Source organism: Elephas maximus, chromosome 16, assembly GCF_024166365.1.
Source record: "Elephas maximus indicus isolate mEleMax1 chromosome 16, mEleMax1 primary haplotype, whole genome shotgun sequence".
Taxonomy (NCBI): Eukaryota; Metazoa; Chordata; class Mammalia; order Proboscidea; family Elephantidae; genus Elephas; species Elephas maximus.
In genome coordinates this window covers 9,790,604-9,812,326 of record NC_064834.1, presented here as the reverse complement: position 1 = coordinate 9,812,326, position 21,723 = coordinate 9,790,604, and the positions used below count along the sequence as shown (strand labels likewise).

The 21,723-nt window shown below is 47.3% G+C and overlaps 1 protein-coding gene across 12 annotated transcripts in view; it reads right to left on the bottom strand.

Annotated features, from left to right (window-relative positions):
* The window catches only part of KCNMA1 (potassium calcium-activated channel subfamily M alpha 1), a 916,342-nt gene that overhangs the window by 621,348 nt on the left and 273,271 nt on the right, over positions 1-21,723 (bottom strand). The window lies entirely within an intron of this gene.

Here is a 21,723-nt window from a genome sequence, read left to right as displayed (position 1 = left end):
CTAATTTAAAATATTCTGACCTCACTTTGCAAGCAGTTGTCACAAGGTGCTATATCAAAAGACTCCTGGGGCCAGAATATTTGAACATCCAGAGCACTCTCTCCCTTCATCAGCTTGGTAATTCTATCCCTCTAACCCCTACAAACCTTCCAAAAAAAAAAAGAAGTGTGGTTTCTTTTCTGGTCTTCTCATTTCTTGTAAACATTTACAACTCACAACCCAAAGCTCTCTAAATATTTATACATTTCTCCCTCTTAATGGGTCCTTGGTTATTTGATTAAGTGGTAGGTCAGAGTGGCTGGATGGCAAGGCCATGGCACCTTTGGGTTTTTTCCAAGCCTGCCTTCACATGGCTTCAATGCCAGCCTCCTCCTTTGGTAAACACTGGGATCACTGGACTCCTAGGGGTTCAGACTTGCTGAAGCCTTGGTCTGCCCTATACCAACTCTTGTAAGTACATGATGTCAGGGAAATACAGACCCACCAAGAAGGCACAGACATGAAGCCATTTTACCAGTGGGAAAGCTGGTGAGTTTTCCCATGATCCCTACAGCTACATGATCCCAGCATTTCGCAATGGCCTAATTTCCAGAAAGGGGCTTAGAGAAGTGTCTCTGTTAGAGAGAAGGAAGCTTCCCAGACAAAACTTCCTGGACTATGAGCATAGGAATTCCACACAAGGCGTAACTCGGCGTGCACAGAACACCCCTGCCCTTGGTGAGCATCCAGTCTCAAAGGACTGGTAGGGCTTATCCAATGCAGGAATTAGAGAACACAATTATGGCCCACACGTAAGTATTGAGATAAATCAAGAATATGAGGAAGCCACATGGGCTGGGGAATCTGGGAAGGCTTCCAGGAGGAAACGTGGAGTTAAGGTACAGCAGGTGGGCAGAGAGCACGAGCAAAGGCCTACAGGTAGGACGGGGCACAGGTAGAGGGGAGGCTACTGAACTACCACAGTAGCATCAGTCATGTCGGCTTGCCTCCAATCTCAGAGGCAGTTTGTATAAAGGAAAGCACATTGCCTTCCGAGTCGGACCTGAGTTTGAATCCCCGCACCTACCCCTGCTGGCTGCATAACACAATCTGCTCTACATCTGTGAGCCCTGCTTTCCTCTTCAGTAAGATATGCTACTAGCATATATCACACAGGGGTGCCAAGTGGATTAATGAGGCTGGTGAGGACCCAGTACATGCCTGGCGTCACCAAGCAGCCACCAAGTCCGTCCCTCCAGGACAGCATCCATCACATTGGAGGCCAAGAGTCAGTGAGTACAAGCTCTTTAAATAAGAGCAGACCAAGCCTTTTAAACTGTATCTGCAGTGCACTAACACGATGCCACAGCCAGTCCCTGAAGGAACCCAGGGTGCACCACCCAGACACCACTTCAAGGAAGGACATACTGCCCACAGCTGCTGAGAACGTGTCAGCAGCCCCTTCAGGCCTTACCTCAGTTGCTAAGAGTGACCTGGCCCAAGGTCATGCCCTTCGGAGGCAGCCCACCTCCAAGGACCTGCCTCCCTTGTGGCAAAGGAATAAGGACCCAGCCATGTCAGCCCATCCAGGGACACCCTGGTAGGCCACTTTCAATGCAAACACTGGGTACCATAGCCCAAAGTGCCCCTGGAGCCCACGGGCTATGAGAATAAAATGGCTTGACTCACTCTATCAAATGGGATCATTCCACTGAGGGCCCAGGTGACGTGGTGAGTGATGCCCTTTTCTACGTATACCTGTGTCTGTGCCTCCTCATCACCCCACTCCCCATCTCACAAGGGCCTGAGGATTGGGGCAAAGGCTTAGGCAGGAAAAGTTTAAGACATTTGCTTTTGTCTTAACTCGTAGGGAGGATTTGTTTCTTCCTAGCATGAGGGCTAGGAGCCCTGGTGATGCATTGGTTAAGAGCTTGGCTGCTAACCAAAAGGTCAGCAGTTCGAATCCACCAACTGCTCCTTAGAAACCCTATGGAGCAGTTCTACTCTGTCCTGTAGGATTTCTGTGAGTCGGAATCAACTTGACAGCAATGTGTTTGGTTTGGTTTAGGGTGAGGGCCAAAGAGCTGATGAGATGACCTGGCTAAGCTCTCTGTTTTCCGTCTTTAGCTCAAGGGAAAACATGATGTCTCTCTCCTGCCATATGCATTCAGAAAAACAACCCTGGCTCTGGAGTCTGGGAACCTGGGTTAGATATACTGTCATATTGACTTGTACGTCATAACACAAATGACATGACCCCTCTGATTCTTAGCTTCCACATGGTAAAGGGAGATCTTAATTCCAGGTCTCATTACTTTCAGGGTATCTGAAACGTTCAAATGCCCAGTAAGACAGTGTATAAGAGAGCACCTTGAAATGAGTATAAAGCCATGGCAGAAAGACAATATATAAATATTGTATACAATATGCAAATATATAGCACTATAATACACAAACATAAGGCAGTACTATCATCGCCATAAGCCAACTAATCTATGGCCATCACTTGGCAGGAATGGCCTAAGTAATTTCATGACAGAATCATTATTCACTGTAGGAATGTGTATATAATGTTCTAAATGACAGCTCTTTGCCCCCATCTTCTGATTCCAGTTAAAAGCCTCATTCCATCACCCCCACACGTCCATTTGTCTTCAGTGTTCAATTACAAACATCAAGATGCTGATGACACCCTTGGTAATTGTCTGGTTTCTATTCAGAAGCTCTTGGTTCACAGGCACAAGCACGTTCCATTCGATGTTTGGAGAATAACAAGGCCTTCCCTTGACGCTGTAGGAAACGGTGTCTGTTTAACAATTTCTGTGTTAAACAGGCTAATAAATAACCAGGACAGACAAAAGACCAAGTAAGACCTTCTCCACGCAACTGGTTAAAAGGCAGTTGGAAGCCTTCCCCTCACTCCCACCAAGGACCACTATCCAGTAGGGACAATACTATTAGAATATTCTTCTAATACTAATAAAGCTTAAAAAGCAACTTAATGTTATTACATTTTATAGAGAGAAAGATTAAAGCATTGGTAATTTAAAAATTAGAGCATAAAACTCTTCTCCCCAACGGACAATAAGAACACCCTTGAATTATTTTTTCATGGGCATTTAAGGGCAGCTAAGTAGGGTTGCTACAGGACAGAGTAGAACTGCCCCATAGAGTTTCCAAGGAGCAACTGGTATATTCGAACTGCCGACTTTTTGGTTAACAGCCATGGCCCTTACCCACTATGCTACATACGGATGGATATATAGGGGGAGAAAACAGAAATGACAGGAAAAAAAACATAGAGAAGGGATTGAGAAGGCTATCAGGATACACGGTATCAGAGGGATATCATAAAGGGACTATCAGAGACATATGCTGACAGGAAAGAAAATAAAAAAAGTAAGGAAGCAAACAAACAACAACACAAGACATAAAGAGAAACTTGCACCAAGGAACATCTCATTTGGGGAGATTATCACTAAAAGCTTTTAAGGCAATGTTGCATTATTTACAGCTACAGGTGTGAAAGGGTACGTTGCCTCTCGGCATCTGCCTCCTTAATCAGATAAAATCACGTCAACACTTCATTCAGCTCGTGAGTCAGAAATCCCTCCTGCCTGTCCCAGAACACCATGATATGTTATTTTTAAACGTAAAACATCTGGTGTCTAGATGGACCAGCATTTCCACCAGGGTTCCACTTACTAAGGCAAGTTATCTAACCTTCCCATGTCACAGTTTCCTCATCTATAGTCTCCATAGAATGCCCAGCTTCCTCATCTATACGTCATAGTAGGGCTGTGAGGATTAAAGAGGTAACCGAGGGAAGCACCTGGTACTATATGTGTGGCACTTCCTGTAAAACCTCATTGCCATCGAGTCAATTCCTGCTCACAGAGACCCCATACCCCACTGCCATCGAGTCAATTCTGACACATAGCAACCCACGGGACAATGCAGAACTGCACTTAACGTCTATGCCACCAGGGTTTCCTAGAGACCCCATAATAAGTCTTTTTAATAAGTATTAACATTTCTTAACTGGAGTTACAACAGTTAATCTTAGAGGGAGAGAGAGAATGAATGAATTCGCATGTGCATAAATAAGACAAAAATCTTACATTGTCATTTGATTATAAAATTTCTCATCTGAAAGTTTTTTCTTTATTAGGATAAAGGCATCATACTCAGCTCCACCCTCTTCTCATACCCATGGTGAGGAACTCTCTTCAGTTTCTACAGTGCATCTTGTTGCTAAACTAAAAAGTTTCTGTACTGAGCCCTCTGGCTCCATGGGCCCCCCAACCCAGGAGTCTTTCTCAGGAAGCCCAGCCTAGACTCTCATTTCGAAAAGTATTTCCCTTTTTTTTTAGGTCTTCATTCAGCCCCTGGCTCAACCACCAAATCACTTCTGTTTTCTTCTCCTTTTCCCACTCAGAAGAATGCTTTCATTTAGAGCCTCTAGTAGGACGCCTTTGAAGACAATCTTTCTTCTTGCATGACTCTCTTGCTCAGCTTTTCTTCTCAAGGAATTAAGGCACATTTCTCTCAGGAACCCGGCAGAAGATGTCAATCCTTCTCTCCCCTTGGGTCCTACTCAGGAAGTATTCCCTCAAATGCACCCATAAATAAACCAGAGACACAGCCGGGTCAGAGACTAGCACGTGGTAGGTGCTCAAATGAATGTTGGATGAAAGAAGGGTCCCGTCTGCCTTGGTTTCTTTGATTTTGGCAGTCCTTCGTTTGGAATGTCTGCTCCTCCCCTCTCAGCCTAGTAGAACCCTGCTTGGACTCTATATTAAAGATGCCTTCAGCTCCAGAGGCACCATGTCCTGAGCATCCACCCTGTCCACTGCTTACTCCAAGCCATCTAGTGGACATGGTGATAGGAAATGACTTTTCCATTCCAAAAGAGAAGGCACAAAGTCTCACAACTTAGAAAGCTCAGCTTAGTCCTGGGCAACTCTATGCCCTTCTGACCTTATAGAGTCCTATTTAGGATGGAAATGGCTTTACTAGATCTTAATTAGATGACCACAGAGGAACTTATTTGCACCAAGATGGATCTATGAAACCCATTCAGGCTGTCGTTCATCCACGTGACAAATATTTATTGAGCACTTGCTATATTCCAGAGGACCCTGGGTGAAGCAAATGGTTTGCACTTGAGTACTAATCAAAAAGTTGGCAGTTCGAACCCACCCAGCGGCACCATGGAAAAAAGGCCTGGCAATCTGCTTCCATAGAGATCACAGCCAAGAAAACCTTATGGAGCAGTTCTACTGTGTAACACACCAGGCCACCAGAAGTCAGAATCAATTTGACGGCAATGGAAGAAAACCATGTTCCAGACACTAGGTGCTAAGGACGTAGCAGTGACTCCAACAACAATCCTGCTTTAATGGAGCTAGTATGGATTCTAATGGGGACGAGGGAAGACAGATGACAAATAAGCAAAGTATGTAATACATTAAAAAATAATAAGTGCTATGGGGAAAAAAGAAACGTTATGGGGAAAAGGGAATGGATGAATTTTAATAGGAGAAAAATTGTAAAACTAATCAAAAGTTACAGAAAACGTCTTCAGAAGAAATGTGATTCTATACATTAACGTTCTCTGTAAACATGGGCACATCACCTGCTCCCTCCAAGCCTCAGTTTCCTTCTCTGCAATATTAGTCAGAACCACAAAATTTCTCTATGCAACCTTCTAGCACTGAAATTCCATTTCCCTAAGCAATACATAGCAATTTGAATTGAGACTAAAGTTTGTTGAGACCCAATGACTGAGGTTTAAGTTTCAAGAATAAAAAACATCCTCACATCCCTGGAGATCCTAATAAATCCCCCCTGTGTGGTCTTAGTCCACAATGATTATAAGGGCAATCACGAATCCATTTGTTATTGTGTTCCCTGCAATCATTGACTTGCACGGGAAAGCTGGACAATGGATAAGGAAGACCGAAGAAGAACTGACGCCTCTGTTGGTGAAGAATATTGAATATACCATGGACTGCCAGAAGAACAAACAAATCTGCCTTGGAAGAAGTACAGCTAGAATACTCCTTGGAAACAAGGATGGCGAGACTTGGTCTTACATACTTTGGACATGTTATAAGGAGGGACCAGTCCCTGGAGAAGGTCATCATGCTTGGTAAAGTAAAGGGTCATCGAAAAAGAGGAAGACCCTCAACAAGATGGACTGACACAATGGCTGCAACAATGAGCTCAAGCATAACAATGATTGTAAGGATGGCACAGGACTGGGCGGTATTCTGTTACACACAGGGTTACTATGAGTTGAAAACAACTCAACGACACCTAACAACAACAACAATCCTTGACTAAAAACAAGTTTAAACCCAGGTCATTCTTCCCCTGAGATGCCCTCAAGATGCCCTCCTGATCAGCACTGACTTCTAAAAAGGGCCATAAAGTGCGAGTCTGAGAACAAGGGTTCTGAGCACCCCAGCTTCACACACCCTTGTGTACATGAGTGAGCAGGAGCAGCCTGGAGTTAAATTAACACACACCTACCCTGATAAGGGGCACCACACCAAGGGTTTCCTCCTTGTGTATCTTTTTTTCCCTCCTTATTTATTTCTCACTAAGACAGGCTCCGAGGAGGCCCTTCATGGAGGAAAAGTCATCTTGGGACCATCCAGAGAAGGAAAGGTACCCATCAAGCACTCATTAGCCACATCTGATTTAAAGCTCCCTTTGGGGTGATCCCTCTGCATCACGGACTCAGCGCTCTGCCTGCCAGAGATGCTCCTGTGCGCCGGTTAGGGAGGCTCTGGAGGCTCTCCACAAACAGCCACTGGTTCACGTTCAACCCCTGATCTTCGTTAGGTTTTTCATAAGGTTCATGTTATGTGCCAGACACTGTTCTAAGTATGTATGTGTGTTAACTAATAACCTGATGAAGTAGGTACTCTTGTTATTCCCATTTTACAGATAAAGAAACTGAGACACAGGGAAAGTAACTAGTCCGAGGTCACAGAGTTTGTGAATGGGGGAGAACTGCCCCAACTGTGTTTAACCACTATGCTACAGAGCAGCACTGTCCAAATATATATATATATATACATAATGCAAGCCACATAAATAATTTTCAATTTTATAGGAGCCACATTTAGAAAATTAAAAAGAAACGCTATTGTTGCTGTTGTGTGCTGTCAAGTTAAATTCCAACTCACAGCCGCCCTAGATGACAGAGGAGAACTGCGCCATCAGGTTTCTTAAGCCGTAATCACTGTAAGTGGGAATCAACTCAACAGCAATGGGTTTGGTTTTTTAGGGTTTCATCTTTACAGGAGCACATTGCCAGGTCTTTTCTCGCACGGAGCCGATGGTGGGTTCAAACCACTGACTTTTCAGTTAGCAGCCAAGCACTTAACCATTGCACCACCAGATGAAATTAATTTTAACAATATAGTCTCTCTAACCTAATATAGCAGACAGTGGTGGTTCAATGCTGGAATTCTCACCTTCTACAGGGGAGACCTGGGTCTGACTTCAAGCCAATGCACCTCAGGTGCACCCATCACCCATCTGTCAGTGGAGGCTTGCATGTGCCAATGACACTGAACAGGTTTTGGCGGAGCTTCCAGACTAAGACAGACCAGGAAGAAAGGTCTGGCAATCTACTTCTGAAAATCAGCCAGTGAAAACCCTATGAATCACAAGGAAAACACTGTCCGATCCACAGCCAATCATGGGGAAGGCACAGGGCTGGGCAGTGCTCTGTTCTATTGTACGTAGGGTCCAGTGAGTCAGGGCCAACTCAATGGCAGCTAACAACAACGAAATACAGCCAAAATATTATTTCAAGGTGTAATCAATACAAAAACTATCAGGAAGGTATTTTATATTCTTTTTGTACTAAGATTTTGAGGTCCAGTGCATGTTTTAGACTTACGGCACATCCCAGTCCAGACCAGCCACATTTCAGGTGCTCAACAGCCACATGGGGCTAGTGGCTATCACAGTTGACAGTTCTGGAGCTTCTCAGGCTGTGTATGCTCAGCCAGCTCACAGGGACAGTCACAGACTGTATATTTATGAAAGGTACATGCGTCAGCATCAGCTCTCTGGGGCTGTCTGTGACTCACCGCAGGACCCTAAATGGTGTCCAACTCTAGGGGTTCCAGGTCAGCATCTCTAGTCCCTGTGGATCTCCGGCGTCACAGACAACACAAGGTGTGGCGCATACAGGCAAGCTTTTCCTGATGGGGCAAATCTTGTGCCTCCGGCCACCCAGCTGTGGATCCCTCTGCAAACTGAGAGAGTGACCTCAGCAGTGGAGGCGGCCACAGCACCAGCGCAGTCACTCCTGGGTGGTGCCAATAATAAATAAACACAGGCCTGTATAGAAAGAGGGACGCATGTGTGCAGGGTTTGAGGCAAGCACTGGTTGCCATGGAAACCAGCCAGCCTCACTCCAGACTTATCCCTGGCGCCTTGATCGTTTGGCGGCTGATGAGGCCCAGTGGAGCGGCACTGTGCCTGTACCTATGGAAACCTTCAAAACGGGCCCATTATGATAAAAGGAGATCAAAGAGGGAATCGTTGCATACCTTCTCCATCCATCATCATATCCACCTTTTGTCCTGGTATTACCCAAAAGAGAAGAAAATAAAGCCAACCTGGGCGCAGACAGAAGTGGCTCCAGGGCACACAAGCATGATTTAAGGATGAGGTGGCCCCCCAAAACTCAACAATGAAACTGCCCCACCTGTCCAGCACAGTAAGTGTTTCACTGGACAAATAGTTATGGTTTCAGGGTTTTGCTACTTATCCAACCTGATTTAGACTCCTTCCTCTACGGCATTGACATTCTGGGTTTGATATTCTCTTCTGGAAACCATCTATCTTCGGAATCTCCCAGCACACTCTTTGACACAGTCATTCATTCCTTCACTCGTTTTTTTTTTTTTTTTTTTTTTAATTGTGCTTTAGGTGAAAGTTTACAAATCAAGTCAGTCCCTCATACAAAAAGTTATACACACCTTGCTGGGTACTCCTAGCTGCTCTCCTTTTAGTAAGACAGTGCATTCTTCCTCTCTACCCTGTATTCCCTGTGTCCAGTCAACAAGCTCCTGTCCTCCTCTGCATCTCCCCTCCAGACAGGAGCTGCCCACATAGTCTCACGTGTCTAGTTCAGCAAAGAGGATCACTCCTCAACAGTATCATTGTCTATCTTATAGTCCAGGCCAATCCCTGTCTGTAGAGTTGGTTTCGGGAATGGTTCCAATCTTGGGCTATCAAAGGGTCTGGGGACCATGACTGTCAGGGTCCCTCTGGTCTCAGGCCATTACGCCTGGTCTTTTTATAAGAATTTGAGATCTGCATCCCATGGTTCTCCTGCTCCCTCAGGGAGATTCTCTGTTGTGTTCCCTGTCAGGGCAGTGATCACTGGTAGTGGGACACCATCTAGTTCTTCTGGTCTCAGGCAGATGGAGTCTCTGGTTTATGTGGCCTTTTATATCTCTTGGGCTCATCTCCACTATATGTCTTTGGTGTTCTTCATTCTCCTTTGCTCCAGGTGGGTTGAGACCAATTTATGCATCGTAGATGGCTGCTTGATAGCGTTTACCTTCACTCACTTTTGAATGAAGAACACTATGGTACAATGAAAGGGCCTGGGCCACTCAGTCAGATGAACCTAGGTTTAAACCCCTGCGCTGATATTTACCAGATGGATGATCTTAGACAAACTGTTTAGAACTCTGGGTGCTTTGGTTTCCTCACATGTAACATGGCGAAAACGTTTAACATGTGTCTTCCACAGTCATAATCAATATGGTTATTGACTTACATCTTTGGTCTTTCCCCCTAGCCTGTCAGCCCCGTGAGTGTAGAGACTGAATCTCATTCCGTTTCACCGTGGACAACCACCAAGCAGAGTCTCGTACTTCCGAATGCCCAGTAACGATCCATGACAAAGTAAGAAAGTGCTTTCACATATATTCTCTCTCCCTTTTTTTTTTTTGTCTTTTTTAAAATTTCATTCTCACAGCAATCCTGCCCAGGATTAGCTCAACCCAGTATAAGACAAAGGGGATTATAAAAGTAAAATCGGTTTCCTATTCCCAAGGAATTTACAGTTTACTGTGTGTGTTTAACACAAAATGTATACAACGCTTAGCCTGCACCAGCTACTGTTCTAAGTACTTTATAAATATTAGCTCATTTAATCCTCATAATAACCCTATGAGGTAGGTTCTATTATTGTCCCTTGTCACTGGCCCAAGGTCACACTACTAGATGGTAGAGCAAAAGTCGAACTCAGCCAGACTGACTCCACAGTCTGGCCACTTAATCATAGGGAGCATTGCTGTCTTTAAAGGGCGGGGAACACAGTCACATGTACAATTGTACATGGAGGGTGTACAAAGAGCGGTGGGCTGTGAAGACCCTGTGCTGCCTATTAAAGATGATGGACACACAGATCTGGACACACAGAGTGTATGAAGGAGAAGAGAAGGAAGTCTGCCTAGAAAGAGAGTGGGGGCCTCAGGAGGTTGCGTTGAGGTCACCGGAAGCAACTGAAAATCTCTGAGCCATGAGGGAACATAAGCAAAGCTGGGTTTGGGGGACGATTCTTCTGGCAACGGTGTGCTAGATGGGCTGAAGGGAGAAGGTGGGGCAAGTGGGGAGAGTGACACGCAGCTGTTGTAATGGGTGAAGGAAGAGGTCACAGGGCCTAACCCAGGACAGTGGAGAGAGGCACACAGAGGGAAAATCTACAGGCCAGGATGCAAGATGTCTATACCAGCTTCCCACCAAATCACTCGAACAAGAAACAAGTTCCAGGGAGCACTCAGTGGGCACCTCTTGGCCAACCAGGCTGGCACAGTGCCTTCCTGCAGCACTGGTTCCCAGGGAGGTGAAACATGGCACCCTCCTGAGCAGTGCATGGAAGTGCAGGTAGCGCTTTGCCCAGCTGCACGTGGCTGGTTACTGAAGGGAAAATGGCAACTTCAATCCTGATAACGAATCTTGGCTACCACGAACATGGAAAACAGCCTAGTAAATCAAACTACAGTCCCGTCCATTATAATGTGCTATAAATCACAACCCCAGAATCTAAACCCAGCCTGAGTCTTCCAGCTAATAGGGCTTTCTATTCCAATTCCCATTACATCGGAAGGGGAGGACCAAGAATTGAGGAACGGATAAAGAGTTTGGGAGTGGGTGATGGCCCAACAATATAATTTGCCAGCCTTCTTCCAAGCTCTTCCAACTGCCCAGCAGCCTCTATCCAGGGCCACTTTTGCATAAAGCCCTGGGGAAGGTTATGTCTTACATCAGAATGAAATCGATGCCGGGGTGCAGGCACAACAGGTAGACTCATAAAACTGGTAAAGACAATTTTGCTTTGACAAAAGCTGGAGTTTTCCTTATTATTTATCTTTTATATCTGAAGCCCTGGAATCCCATTTTCATTTTGATGGCAGCTATAAAATCTTAGCAAACTTTTATGGCTCTCGGGACAAAGCTGAGGACTCTGCCCCTACTCCCACCCTGGAATTGTGGCAGAATTTTAAATTCAGGTCAGGGCAGACACTGCTTTCGGTCAGAGGCAAAATGTGTTTATAAGCACAGCCACTAAGATGTGAGTATGAATAGCTGAAAAGGTAAAACATTAAGGAAAAAGCAGGAAGAACTAGGAGGTGAGGCTGCCAAAGCAAGGTGGAGATGATGACGCACCAACCCCACCAAAAGCTTTTTACGGCGCCACCCAGGGAGTGGGGCGCGTGGTAAGTCATCTGCAGACCCTGGGAGGCTGGAACCCAGGGAGTGGGGCGCGTGGTAAGTCATCTGCAGACCCTGGGAGGCTGGAACCCCGGGAGTGGGCCGCGGAGAAAGCACTGTGGTAGGAGGGTTGTGATTAGTGTGTGCTCTGTGCCGAGAGAATTTTGAGAGTGGACATAATGAATGAGAAAATCGGGCTTACATTTCTGTCTTTCTGGACAATCAGTGTGCCTCTGAAATCCACCCCCTTCACTTCTCCACTCACTAAAGAAAATCTCCAGACGGAAAAATTTAAAGTCAGGCTGCAGTATGAAAAGAGAAAAAGGAGGCTCCCACAGGAAGCTGACATTTTGCTGCTCCTCTGAGATCTAGCTTAGGGTGCTAGGATATCGAATACTAGATAGATTGACAAGGGACGTGGGTTCTACTCCATATGCTGACTGTGTGATCTTGGGCAAGTCATTTCACCATTCCAGGCCTCACACATAAAGTAAACATTAAGGTCAAAGATCTGCAACAGAGATAGCTAAGGCATAAATAGCAGTGGTACGGCCATTCCCTAAGCCATCACTCACGGCAGACATCACTAATCAATCTTAAAGGCAGGGCCCTGATTACTGTTTGTTGTGAGCCATGAATCTTCAGCAGAATAGTCTCTGTAGCCACCGTCAATCAATCAGAATAGACCAGGAGATAAACTTCTTCACCGTCACTGAACTAGATCTCTTCTAATCCCCGGACACTAGAGCTCTGAGATTCTACACGTCACGTCTCATCTGATTACAGCACCCTGACCTAAGTTCTAGAGGGCAGTGGCAGTTCAGTGGTAGAGTCCTTGCCTTCCATACTGCAGCCCCAGGTTTGATCCCTGGCCAACGTCCCTTATGCACAGCCACCACCATCTGTCACTGTTGGCTTGTGTGTTGTTATGATGCTGAACAGGTTCCAGCGGGGCCTCCAGACTAAGATGGACCAGGAAGAAAAGCCTGGTGATCTACTTGCAAAAATCAGTCAGTGAAAACCCTCTGAATCACCACAGTCCGATCCAAGAGTGCACGCGTCACCAGGAGCCAGACATCGACTCAATGGCATCTAACAACAAAAGCTAAATTCGGCCTCTGTTCTGTCTTCTCTTTGCCCTTCTTTCTAAGTCTTAGCAGTCAAGGACAGGCCGCAAAGAAAAAACTGGTATGAAGGCTCGTCATTCAACTTCACATCCAAAGCTCCGAAAGTGACCTTGTGCAATTTCCCTGAGCCCTTTTACCTTGGGTTCCCCCTTCGGCTAAAAATCTCCTCCTGGGGCCCACGTCCGCTCTGCTCTCCTAAGAATTTCATCAAAGTGAAGAATTCTATTCCTTTTCAAATGCTTTGAGATCATGGGATAGAAGACAGCCTGGGGAAGTTCAAAGGCATTTAACAATTACCTTTGGTTCTTCTGAAAATTATTAAAGAGCCTAGAATTAGAAATTCAGATTTCCTCCAGATCCCAGAGAACAAACAGCTCTCTTGTAAATGGCTTAAAGTGTCTGTTTCATGTACACAAAATTATCTTTCAGGACAGCATGGTTTTCCATGCCATTTTGCATCTCTAAAATACACCACCTATGGCGGCCAAAGGACTTGGATCCAAGGTCTGACAAAATCTGCAGCAGAAATAATTAGCACCAGAGGCTGTTTCTGAAAGAGAGTTAAATGAAAGAAAACCTGGTTACTTATTTATTTCTGCCCTATCTAGATCTCTCCATCTCAGCCCAGGGAAGGGGAACTTTATCTTTCGATGCTGGAAGGCACCCTGCTGAATTGCCTCTCTGAGGTGCGTTCAGTAGAAGCGACCCTTAGCCCCCAACACAGTGGCTCGGCTCCCCGCCAGCTTGCTAGACACCTGCTTCAGCACTGAATCTTCCTGGTGAAACGAACCAGATAAACTCACTGGTTTGCAAACTGAGCACAAGGGTAGAGGAGCAGTGATATCTGTGTAACTTAACATCTAGGAAAGAGTTTTGCTCTTCCTCCCAAGGATAGGAACCACCTCTGCTTCAATCATGTTCATTAAATTGAAAACACTTGAGGGTTTCTTGTGGCAGCTGTTTTTTAAGCATCTAAAAGATTAACCTAAAATTAAGCCTCATTTCGGGAATTTCTGTGACGCCCAATTCACAAATCACCTACAGCATTCTGTGCCACGCTGTAAACGTGGGGGCTAGCCTGGTCACTCTCCAGCCGGGGCCACTACCTCGCCCCAGAAATAAAAAACGACTTTTGCCACAGTTGTATCTCCTCATGCCTCAGTCTCTCCCAGGTGCCTCTGCTGGTTATTAGTTTAAATAAATGCACCGCTTCTGCATCGTTGAGCCGCTTCGGCCTCCAGACCAGGAATGGGCTTTCAGAAATGAGACGGACTTGCTTTGGCGGCAGTTGCATCAAAGCAGTGCAAATAGCAAAAAAAGAGAGGTCAACTGTCAGTTCTGGCGCTAACGGAGCTACCGTGTTAATGCCAAATCTGAATGTGATCCCCTCAGAGGTTTCCAACTGCGTGAGGATGGCTCAAGGAGAGGAATCAGAGCCGGAGATGGCTGAAGAGAAATCAGCTCCTGCGGGGGCAGCACCCTCCTCCCAGGGAATCCCACTTCCACCACCTGCGCAGCCATAGGTCGGCTCCCTCTGCCCAGATGCCTCCCTTCTCCTCTGCACCTTGAGATCCACACAGAACGAGGTCAGGAAGGAAAAGAAGGGCAGGAGATGAGTCAGAGGCAGGGGTCACATCACACAGCGCTTTGGAGGCCACGATAAGAGTCTTACATCCTATTCTACAAAGAGTGCAAAGCCAGTGGAGGGCTGAGCAGGGACGCCCTTGATCGTACTTTCCTTCTCCCTATTTGGTCTGACAGCGAAGGAAAGAGCTATTCTTCTTTCTCCCTTTGCAGCTGTCCTAGTGTCTAGCACAGCGCTAAGCACACAGTGTTTTTGTTGTTGTTGTTAGGTGCCATCGAGTCGGTTCCAACTCATAGCAACTCTATGCACAACAGAACGAAACACTGCTCGGTCTTCAGCCATCCTAAAATCGTTGTTATGCTTGAGCTCATTGTTGCAGCCACTGTGTCAATCCACCTCGTTGAGGGTCTTCCTCTTTTCTGCTGACCCTGTACTCTGCCAAGCACGATGTCCTTCTCCAGAGACTGATCCCTCCTGACAACATGTCCAAAGTATGTAAGACGCAGTCTCGCCATCCTTGCTTCTAAGGAGCATTCTGGTTGTACTTCTTCCAAGACAGATTTGTTCGTTCTCCTGGCAGTCCATGGTATATTCAATTATTCTTCGCCAGCACCACAATTGAAAGGTGTCAACTCTTCTTCCGTCTTCCTTATTCATTGTCCAGCTTTCACATGCATATGATGCGATTGAAAATACTATGGCTGGGTCAGGCGCACCTTAGTCTTCGAGGTGACATCTTTGCTCTTCAGCGCACAGTAGGTGTGCAGTAAACCCTCGCTGCCTTTGCTGACTTAAGAGCAGTAAAGAACAAACACACAAACCAGTTGCTGTCGAGTGGATGCCAACTCTTGGCAATGCCACGTGTGCAGAGTAGAGCTGCCCAGAGGATTTTCAATGGCTGTGACCTTTCGGAAATAGATCGCTAGGCTTTTCTTCTGAGGCACCTCTGGGTGGATTCAAACAGCCAGCCTTTCAAGAAGTAGCTGAATGCTTACCCATTTGCCCTAGCCAGGGATTCCAAGAACGGTAAAGGGAATGAGAAAACATAGAGACGTTTTGAGCAGCAAGGGAGCTTAGAGGCAAATTTCTGCTAACCTTTCACATTATCCATGGAGACACTAAGCCCTTGAAGAGGACATGAACTTGTCCAAGGTCATTCAGAAAGGTCACGGCAGAGCCAGAATTAGACCCCACTGGCCGCAGTGCCTCAGATAACAGTGTTTCTCATCTCTATCCTCATCTCCCAAGTTGATCTCAAACACCATCACCCATCCCCAAGGCCCAGAGAGACACATGCTATGAAACAAGGAAGTCAACTGCTTCTCTCTGGTGGTCTGAGCTTTCCTCCTGGGGAGATCTAAGGCGGTTGAGGAACCAAGCCGCCCGCCCCACGGCTCAGAGGGAGACGATAACGCCGGCGCGGCTTCCCCAGGAGGCTACCCAGGTGGCTGTGGGATTAAGCAGCTCCTGAAAACACCAGCTTCCCTTTGCAGGAAGTTATGTTCCATCCCTGGGGTTTAAGCTCAGGCAGACATCTCTGGGAGAGCCTGGCTGATAGAATTAGCTCAGAATAGACTCTCCAACCAATGCGGTCACCACCAGGCCTGCTGCAGACACACAAGGAGAATGGTCTGGATCCCTCCCCTGTGATTCCAAATCCTCCTGTGCCAGTTGGGACTCAGAGGCTAGCAAACCCCGCAGGAGTGTGCAGCACCCAGGAAGTCAGGCTTCTCCTATGAAGTGCTGCCGTTTGTCATTCAGCCTGTTTCAAGCTATTTTTAGTGCTCAGTGAAGACTGGATTTGAGGGAGAGAAGCCTGTGGAAGGGGGTCTTCTTTTCCGCTCTCTTTGGCACTAAATGATTCCCCATTACCTTTAGGGTCACTATGAGTTGGGATCAACGCAACAGCAACCGGTTTGGTTTTTCAGTTTACCACCAACACCCACCCCCCAAAATCAGTGAATAAATGAATAGAAAAAAAGACTGAAAAGGAAAACTGAAAAAATGTCAAAATTCAGCCTCTTTACTAAAACATAACCAAAACCACATAGTCTGGGAATAATTCTAGAAAGGTGATGGTTTCTCCCCTCAGGCTAATCTGCTGGATCCTGGGTTTCTCTTGCCCGTGGGGAAGCCAGTGTGCTCCAGTCCGCTTCCTCTCTGGATTAAGCTAAATCCAGCAAACGGGAAGGCCTGAGGTCTGCTTGCTCAGGGAGGAGGCACAAAGAAGGTTTAAAGGTGACCTTCAATGCCCCAGGGAAGGTCCCTGTCCTTGCAGTCTTGTGACCTGGAAGCCAGGCTTCCCTTCAGAGAGGCCCCTGACTGCCTGCCTGCATGCTTTCTACTTCAACACAAGGCCGATTTTATGAACTAAAATTAACTGGATAAGCCAAAATATAGCCCTGGTGCTTCAGAGGCTTGGGGGCATTTAATTGAGTTTTTGAGTGCCCTAATTCCTTAGGAAAAGAAAGAAGCAACTGGTATGTCCCAGTTCCCTCATTACTCAAACAGGAGGGAACATTTTTACAATAAAATATTTGGGGCAAATGGTAGATCTCTGTTGTTGTTCTTCCCTCAAAGTAGCTGGTTTTTCTGGGAAAAAAAAAACTCATTTTGGTCCCAGACCCTAAAAACAGGGCTTCTAGTGCACCAAATTGGGATGTTTGGGGCCTGTAGGCACGAGTCAGTCTGCCTCCTCCTAAACATAGCCTCGTAAACTAAACTTGGAAGCACCAGCCTGCGTGTGCTCCTGAGTGTGACTTGCTGAGCACGTGCTCACCGGCTCCAACAAAGGCTGATGGCTTTGTCATCCTTGTCTCTATTTTTGAGTCTCCCTGCTAAGCAAGCTTTCTGGAAGCTGGAATGGAGGTTCTAAGGAGAGTCTCCATCCACCACGATATTTTTCTGACAAATAACCAGTTGCTGTCGAGTTGACCCCAACTCATAGTGACCCCAACTCATAGTGACCCCCATGTTTACCAGAGAATTAGGTTCCACAGGGTTTTCAGTGGCTGGTTTTTCTTAAGTAGATTTCCAGGCCTCTCTTCCAAGGCACTTCTGTGTGGACTCGAATCACCAATATTTTGGTTGGCAGCTGAGCTCATTAACCGTTCGCAGCACCCAGGGGCTCCTGACAAATAAAGTCCCTAAACCAGCGGCATCCTCTGAAGACTCTGGGGATAAGCTTTGTAGGAAAACTCTTCTCCCAGGTGAGAGGCTGAGGTGTCAGGCTCCAAACACGGATCCCATTTCCTACAAAGCCTCCAGGGGCCGCCAGCTTTTACTGGGAGGTAACGAAGGAGGGAGTTAACATTAGCCATACAATCACATTTGCTCAGGACTTTTGGGTCCAGCTGCAAGAAATGTACAGGAATAAGGGATGATGTGGGATCAGGATTAGAAGAGCTGAGCTCCCAGGCCTGCCCAAGGCCCAACAGGTCACAGCTCTGATTATCATCAAAATGTATTTCAAAAACCTCGTCACCCAAAGGCATCCGAGCAAAACGCAAGCATAACATTCTCACATTCAACACTTGAGGTGATTTCGCTTTGTGGGTTTCCTTGGAAAAACCAACACATGTCCAATGCCTTGAGCAGTGTCTGACACCTAGTAGGTGCTCGAGGAATATGAGCTGAAGAAAGCAGTGACCAGCTCAGAGGAGCTGCCTCACACGGACGGTAGGCTCTGTGTCCTTATCTTCGGATAACTTAGCACACTTTCTGGCATCCTTTCAATGAACTTGTAGTCTCTGGCCGCCAACACAGACGTTAAGCCCTTCTCCCCACATACTGGTCCTGGTGCCTCCTGGAAACCAGCCCTGTCTCTGCCCTGTCAGCCTCGCCCCACATCCAGGGAGGACCAGACACTGAGACCACAGTGAGTGCACCTGATCCTCTGTCCACAGGACTCAACTGTCATCCTGCCAAGGGGTTTCCTGTGACACACGAGGCCAGCAATGTACCACTCAGCCCCCAGCCTGTTCACAGAGGCTATGGGAAGTAAGAATTTCCTGGCCAGACTGACAATGGTGAGTCAGGCTGGCATGAGCCAGCTTCAGTGAGGACAGAGCCTGGACGCGCCTGAGTTAGCGAGTGTGTGGGGCAAGCACCATCACCGGGCTGGACCCACACTAGGGCCTGTCTGGGACACCCAGGCCCCTTACAAATGGCCATGCCCAGAGACAGTCCACACTGTCAGAGGACGTCTGGGTCTCGTGAGGTCTGGGGGCTGCTCTCATCTCTGCCCCATGGGAGGATTTATCCTCCACTCTCTGCCCATTCCTTCCAGGGCACGGCAACCGAGCTCACAGGGCCAATAACAAAAATAACATTAACAGCTAATGAATGCTCACGAAGCAATAACCAGGTAACGGCGTCCTTCTAAACATGTGACACGTCCTACCTCACCAAATCCTTACAACTACTCTAAGAGGCAGGGATTATTATAAACCCCATTTTAAGGATGAAAAAGCTGAGGCACCGAAAGGTGAAGTAACTCGTCCAGGGTAAAATATCTAGAGAGTGGTGGAATTGGCACTTGGCAACCCGACCTTAGAGGCTAGGTTCCTAACAGACAGTGGCCCTACGAGTCCTAAGGGGCACCAATATCTCCTCCTTCCCAAGGATGCATGTCCCAGGGAGAGAAGAAAAACAGGAACTGGAAGCTTTGCAGCCGAGCTCTTAACCACTACACCACCAGGGCGCCAATGCTCACCTATCCTCCTCGTTAGTTCCAATCAATTGAGAAACACACACACAAAATCCAGACAGAGGTCAAAAGAGAGGAGGAACTCTAGTTCAGATAATGCTAGAATGACAAAGGGGAAGGGCTCCTACGTCCCAGCCCCCAACACAGAAGCTGAGATAGAACCAAGGCAAGGGTGGACCTGCAGAGGAAGGCCGGCTTGGTTGTCTCTCTGCCCAGACACTGGAAGCACTCTTTTATGTATTAGGCACCTGCTGACTGTGTGCTAAGTTTAGTTCTGTGTGCCGAGAAATACCAATAAATGGATGCTGGGTGGATAGATGGATACATGGACACAGATGAGTGGACAGGGTTACCAGTTGATTGTGTCCCCCATAAAGACATGTTCAAGTCCTAATCCCCTGTACCTGCACATGTGACCTTCTTTGCAAACAGCATCTTTACAGATGTAATTAGTTAGCATGAGGACTATACTGGGGTAGCGTGGGCCCAATCCAATGTGACCAGGGTCCTTACAAGAAGAGAAAACGAGAGACGGGGAAGACGGCCATGTGGAGAGGGAGGCAGAGACTGGGGTGATGCTGCCACAAGCCCAGGAACACCTGGGACCACTAGAAGATGGAAGAGGTAAGAAAGCGTCCTCCCCGAGAGCCTCCAGAGAGAGCGTGGCCCTGTTTACCCCTTGATTTTGGACGTCCTGCCTCCAGAACTGTGAGAGAATGTTGTTTTCAGGCACCCAGTTGTGGCACTTTACATAGCAGCCCTGGGAAACCAATACAGAAGGACAGATGGATGTGACAGAAGGAGAAAGAGGCATCCAGAGGAGAGGGCAACAGCGACAGAGGCACTTGCCCTCAGAGCCCAGATGGCCAGGATGAGCAGGCTGCTCCTGGGCCGGGAGGCTCTTTCTCTCCATAGAGTCCCGAGGAATGATTCCTGCAACTCTCCTTCGTTTCTGCAGCAGCTCTGGCGAGGCCTGAGGAGCCAACACACCAGCTAATAAAATTAACAGCTGCTCTTTACAGAATGCACTGAAGAAACCCAGCACCCAGCACGCAGGGCCTGCAGACCAGCAGCCAGTACGGCTGGGGCTCCTGGCACAGGCTCAGACCAGGAATCTCCTCCAGGGTAAGGACTAGACTCTGCATTGCCTGCTGGGCTTTGGGATGCACTGACTGCAGGAGACGAGAGACTTCCTGAAGCAGGTGCAGGTCGTGGGGAAGTCTAGGGAGTGAGCTTGCTACACATTCCCAGATGCCTTCCCACTGGCCTTGGGAAATGGAGATCCGTATGCTGAGCCCGGCTGGAAACCTGCTGTGGAACTTGGGGCCCCCCTGCCCCTGACCTCCGTGCCCCTCTCTCCACAGTCAGATTTAATTGAGCTTCTGGAAATAAATTTAGGCATGTCTCTGCAATAAGAAGAGTCTCCGAGTGGTGTAAATGGTTAACACTCTCAGCTGCTAACCAAAAGGTTGGAGGTTCAAGTCTACCCACAGGTACCTTGGAAGAAAGACCTGGCGATCTGCTTCTGAAAAATCCACCACTGGAAACCCTACAGAGCACAGGGCTACCCTGCCACACATGCAGTGTCCACGAGCTGGAGTCGACCAGATGGCAACTGTCGCCTGTGGCAGCAATGACAGGAAGACAGATTCTGTGTCATGGAGAGCTGCTGGCCTGCCACCCACAGAGGAATACGGACAGGGTCATCGGGCTGAGGGAGGCCTCCACCGTCTGGTTCAGGGGTCAGCAAACTTCCTCCATACGCGACCAGCCAAGAACCAAACCAGTGGCCACCACGTTGGCTCCGACTCACAGCAGCCCCTCCGGTTCTACAGACCACCTGGGCCACTGTAGTACAACAGCGGCCACAGCCAAACGCGAATGAATGAGCCATGTTTCAATAAAACTGTGTTTATGGACACTGAAATCTGAATCGCACAGTGTTCACATGTCACAAAATATTACTCTTTTGATTTCTTAAAAACCAAATGTAAAACACATTCTTAGCTGGCTGGCCGGGCAAAACAGGCAGCGGGCTGGATCCGGCCAGTGGGCCATAGTGCACCGATCCCCTCTGCTGGTTTAACATTTCCCAAAGTGTGTTCCATTCTTCGAAACATCCATAGATGTTTCATGGGGAAAGAGTTCCCTGGTAAAATAAGAACGGAAAATGCTAGGCAAATTCTCCCTGGTTTAGCACTCAGGACTCCTCTGAGCCTTTGTGTGCTGATAGCATTGGCAAAAGCTTGAGGAAGGGATGAGAAATGAGGTCTGTTCAAGTTACCAGGGAACCATTTTTATCCTGGAACATCTCCTGGATTTAATGTTCTGTGGAACCCAATTAAAGAAACACAGGTAAAGTCTAGCCATCTGACAGCAACGGCATCACTGAGGGTGATCCTGCTTCTCTTTGAATATCTCCAGGACGAGCAGCTCACTACCTCAATCAGCCTGCTGCTCAACTGAGGACTTTCCTGACTGCTGTCCTCCCACCCAACGATCCCGGGTCACAAATAAATTTAGCGCAATCTAGTGCATCTTCCATCAGATAAAGGCACACTATC